The sequence below is a fragment of the Glycine soja genome, chromosome 1 (genome assembly GCF_004193775.1).
Source record: "Glycine soja cultivar W05 chromosome 1, ASM419377v2, whole genome shotgun sequence".
Lineage (NCBI taxonomy): Eukaryota > Viridiplantae > Streptophyta > Magnoliopsida > Fabales > Fabaceae > Glycine > Glycine soja.
Window position 1 is genome coordinate 41822514 of NC_041002.1, and position 6000 is coordinate 41828513.

Sequence of the window (6000 nt, forward strand, 5' to 3'; positions counted from 1 at the left end):
TAGGCACTATAAGAAGAAAAAGGAATAGAAAACTGATTTTTTTTCTCTAAACAGAATAATGATAATTACTATTAAATAAAAATTTTAAAGATTGGAAAAATAGGAATCATACTAAAAATAACTAGTCATATTGTTTAAGATTTAAAACGTTTCCTTTTATGATAGCTCTTGTTTGGTGAGTATATATGAAAAAGGAGAACTTTTAAAGTAAGAATAGTCCTAAAATCTAGAGAAAGTGACCGGAAATGTTTTAGAAAAAAAATGGAAAAGAAATTAATTTAATTATCATTATTAAGTTTCCTTTAAATGGAACTTTCTAATATTTATTTAATAAATCCTTTAGTAGATTCATGTATTTGAAATTTTAAATTCTTAAGCAACCTAGATAACATAATAATTTTAGGATTTAATTATGAATAAGATAATAATTAATAATTGTCACTTAGACAAAAACATATTGGTATATATTGTTCAACATTTTTAGTAGTGCAAAAAGAGATGTGAGAAAAATAGTTATTGAAAAATCCTAAAGGGTTTTCGTTATACAAGGTCTTGAGAATAAGGTGATAATTTTACTTAGTATTTTGTGGAGATGCCCGACCCATGAGAGGTGCCAGGCATACCTTTAAATATGTCAAACCCACGTAAAGGAAAATATAAGCAATGACGTTAAATATATTATTGAGTAACATGGGTGAGTTGTTGAGGAACGCCTAATAATTGTTGGGAAGGCTAGTGGAGGTACCATTGGTATCTTTGAGAATATAGAGATGCGCGAGTCCACATGAGGCCGAAGCTGCTGCAAACTCTGTGTTGTGGTGGCGACACCCACATACGTATATCCTAACAAAGCCATAGTTGCTCAGAGATCAGATCTATTGTCACCCCAATGGTTTTTCTTTGACATGTGTTGTTTTACGGATTTGCCTAGTGTTGTTGTACCATGCTTAAGGGACATGTCAGAGTGATCCGTCAACATGTTGGAGATCTCCATGAAGTCAAGTTTGCATGTATAGCATAACTATTATTGTAGAAATATCTACTTTATAAATTTGTCTATTGCCTTTACTAGATATTAAGGTTTCGTATTTTAGATGTATGAGTTATTAAGTGTAGGTTTTCTAAATTTTGTGAGCTTACCCTTGCATTGTGTTTGGCTGTGATGATCGTGATGCTTACGTTGCGGGAGAAAATATCGGAGATGCATCGGTTCCTAGTGAGATTCGACAATAGAATTGTGGATCTTGTTGTATAACACAACAGGAGGATGGAAGACTTCATCCCCATATTGGTATTACCGTCTAGTTCAATGAGCAGCAGATATGACGACTTCAATTGGATCTCAGCATTATGTTTGTTTCTATTGTCCGTAAAAGTAGTAGACGTGCATGACTTGGCCAGCAAGGGAGAGAGTTGATGTGCGTATGATTCCCACCCCATTTTTGATGTACTACTTAATCATTGGTTATCTCATAGTTGTATGTATGCCATCTTTTGAAATACATTGACATATTTGATACGTGGGTTGTAGTGCCATAAGACCCAATACTATGTTGTGTGCAAATCATATTATGCCGTGATTCTGTATATGTTCTTACTTTAAATCTTAAGTTATAAATTTTTGTTGTCGGCGACTAATTTTGAAATTGGAAAAAATAAAAAAATAAAAATTATACATATTTTAACAAACAAATTATTAATAGTTTTAATTAAATTAAAAATAACTTAGTTATTTCATTGAAAAGTGTCATGTAGCAACAACGGCTCGCTACATGCAACCCAGGTGTCTATTTTGTATTATCACAATATAAATAAAATTAGTTAAATTTTTAATTTTCATGTTTTAAATTTAAAATAAAACATGTTTTGATGTAATAATAAATATAAACATCATTTGTATACTTTTTTGTTGCAATTAATTAGTATAAAATTTGTATACATTATATATTTTTTAAAAATAAGTGTCTATAGTAACATAGATATTAATGCCACTTCATATACAATGTTCAATCTGCTTAAAATATATTTTAACACTTTAATTAATTGTTAGATTTTCATATATGTATAAATATAAGTAAGCTAACACATAAAAACCTATGTGATGCACATGGATTTAGTTTTAGATAAATAATAATTAATTTTTAACTGCTGATAAATGTAGAAAATATAATTAAAGTATATAATAAATTTTACAATTGATTAATATATATAAAAATGTGTGTGAATGAAATTAAAATGAGCAAATAAATAAATTATGGGATAAATTAACTACATGAAAAATTTGAAATTATTTTTAGTGAATTACATAAGTTTAATAAATATATATAATGAATAAGCTTAATTGCAAAAATAGTCTCCCTATTTATCTCAACTCACTAAATCAATTCTCTTATATTTTAATTCACTATTAGAGTCTCATTTTTTTTTTCAAATTGACTATTTGAGTCCCATGACTAAAATTAGACATTGTCTGCCACATGTCATTATCTAATTAGAAGTTGATAGTTAACAAAAAATGTTGACGGTCAGGTGTCATTATCTAATAGGTCATTAATTTTCATATACCATTTTAACGACCAATTAGATAATAACATGTGATAGTCAATGTTTTCCCTTAATAGCCAATGTTCAATTTTTGCTCCGAGAATACAAATGGTTAATTTGAAAAAAAGGACTCTAATAATGAATTAAAATATAAGGGATCAATTTTTTAAGTTGAAAAATAATAGAGGGACTATTTTTCCAATTAAGCCTAATGAATAAGATACTAAAGTTAATTTACGAAAAAAATATTAAGAAAAAGAAGTGAAGTTATAACAATAAGAAGCTCCAAATCTTTGGAGGGAAAAAAACACAATAAAAGAAGCTTGATTTAGGTTTTGCTAAAATTTTTTATTGTAAGTCATAGAAATAAAGTAAATTAAAAATTTTAGAAGATTTAAAAAATATACATTATTTATAATATAATGGCATTAGAAAAACTATATGTTGATTGTCACATATTATTATTTTCAACCCGTTGTGATTTATATATAACCATTGACACCATAATATGTAATTCATTGTGAGATTGTTTGTGCCATTTATTTTCTGTCATAGAAAAGGAAACAACATAAGATTACTTATGCTAACATTTAAAAGATTTTAGTTGTAGAAAATAAAACAATTTAAAATTACTTATACTAAAATTTAAAATAAATCATGATATAAGATGGTCTCTTGTGATCTATATATTAATAAAAAAAATTTCTTCATAATTTTGATGTCCGTGAGATATAAATATTCACTAATATAAATATTTACTAATAGTTGAAATTATCTGCTTTAATTTGAGAATCCAAACTCGATTAGCAAATAAGAACAAAATTGAAAATTAAAATATAATTTATTAAAGGTTTCATTTAGTTTTTTTACATAATTGCTTATCTATGATATAATGATAAGACATTATATATATATATATATATATATATATATATTCTTTTTGTGGCTTTAAAATAATGTAATCACATATAATATATTCACCTTCAAATTAATAAATTATATTTTTTTACGTTAAGCTGTTTAAATAAATTTTTGAAATTAGATATTTACTTTTAAATAAATAATTAATAGTTAACAATGAATATATTGATAATTAAAATATTACGCAGTAGTCACTTCAAGGTAAGTTTAATGGCTAATTAAACAATAATAAGGATATGAAAACATTATTATCTCTAGCAAAGTGATTAAAAATAGATTAAAGGAATGAGACCAAATCCAATTCTACTTCTCCTCATTCTCGGCTCAGAGACATCTTATTCTCAAATTTTACCATTCAAAATTACAACTCAATAATCACAACCAGTTATTATAATTATTATTATTAAAAAATTCATTTTACAAAAATGCATAACAGAAATAGAAGAAAATGTAATTGAAAGTGTTAAAACTTTGGAAGTAGAATTCGTACTTTTTCTGGCATTCTAGCTGAAAAGGTTAGGGGATCAAACGCAACAACCTTCGAGTTAATAACCAAATCAATCATTTACCCTTTTTACTCGCACGATAAAAAAAATAGTATAAACAATTCCCAAATATGGTAATTAAAGGCCACCACATGGTTATTGTACCTTCAAATATATTCACTCATAAATCCACGACGAACAAATCGAAAAAAGAACACATGCTTATCTGCAAAAGAGAAGAAACTAATGTTTTAAATTTTTGCAAAAAAAAAAAAGTGGTAAAAGTTAGAAACTAAATATGCAAAATGTTTATCTTGAGAACAAAAAAAGAAACGACGTACATTCAAAATAACAAAATGATGGGATTCCATGTTCAAGAAACTTAAAGGAGACTGAGAAAGAAGCATAAAAATAAGAGTACTTTCTTAAAAATAAAAGGAAAACAAATGATGCAAGTCTGGGTACATTGTATGTTATTAGAGGCTTCAATTGTGCACTATTATATAGATAGTTCGTCATGTAACTCCTTCTGTAACAATGTGATTTTCATAATGTTAGATTAAATATTTTAATTAGATTAAATATTAGTGGTTATATATATTTATGCTTATATTTATGTTTATGCTTAAACCATGTTGTGTGTGTGATTTGTTGACTTTTAGAATGTTTAGGCCTAGGTGTGTGGGCCTTGAGTGATGGAAATAAGATGGGTGAGTTTAGTGTAAAGAGAGGGAACGAAAAGAGTCATAAACCTTCTCAAAACCCTTGCATAATTTGAATCAATCTTATAAACCAACGTTGTTGCTTTTTTCTTCTTCCCCATGAGGGTTCTCTCTTTGGAAGCTTGGATCCTTGATTTACCTTGTTCAAGAGAGCATATATTTTACACTTTTTTGTTGTTTGGGATTGTGTATAGTGTGGTAAGAATTCTCTCCCACTTCCATTTGAAGTTCCATTTTCATTTTCTTTCATAGAGCACCCATGGGGATTCATGAATGTGCTCATTTTTGGGGTTTTAAACGTTGTTTATGTTTATTAATGGGTTATGGGTGTGTGGTTGATGAGTGGTAGTGTGAAAACTCTAATCTTGGACTGAAAGCCCTCTGAAACTGCAAGAAATGCACTAAAAAGGAAGGGGGGGGGGGTTGAATAGTGTGTATATCAAAGATAAAGACTTTTCGCGATAACAAGAATAATATGGATAATATTGTGTTCAACACTAGACGTCCAATAAGGATAAAAAGAATATGAAGTGCAGAACAAAGTGATCATCCAGTGACAGATAAAAGGTTCTTAAAACATATTTTCAAATAAGCACTTGGTGTAAAGTGATGTTAGAAAATATAATAAGAATACTCAATAAAACTTTATGGATAGAAGTAAAAACATTTGGTTTATACTGGTTTGCTCAACTTGAGCTACATCCAGTTCTTCTTTACTCACTAGTAAAGGGTTCCATTAATCAAAATTGATTACAAAAAAAAAAAAAAAATTAACCCGCCACTCCAGTATTTACAAGTATTCTTAACACCGTTTCTAGTATATTCTTAGACTCTCCCTGAATCTAAGAACCCAAGTGTTTTATTAACACTAAGCGACTCTTGGCTTTCACAAACAAATGTTTGAATGAATACATGTATTCTTAACACTCAAAGGGTGAATATACAGTTAAGCAGAAATACAAAACTACTCTGCTTCACAAAGAATAAAACAATGTATATCGTCTAATGCTTTTTGCAAAGTTTTGCTTCAAGTATTTTTCTTGCACTCTTGTTCTATCTTTTTCTCATTTTTCTTGAGTTGTTTCATTGAGGGAACATCCTTTTATAGACTTCAGTGAAGTATTTGTTATGGGATCCACATTGTTATCTTGAAAAGGACCATTGTCTCACATAAGAGAATGAGACGATGTGTCAAGCTCTGAATGGCTAGGATTTTATACGAAGTATAGATAGTGCCATGTGCTTTTTGTTCACTTTGAAAGTGACCTTCAAGGGAATATTCCATGGAGGCTTCTATTCTCTTCTATGTTGTGCACAAGAGTGTGGGC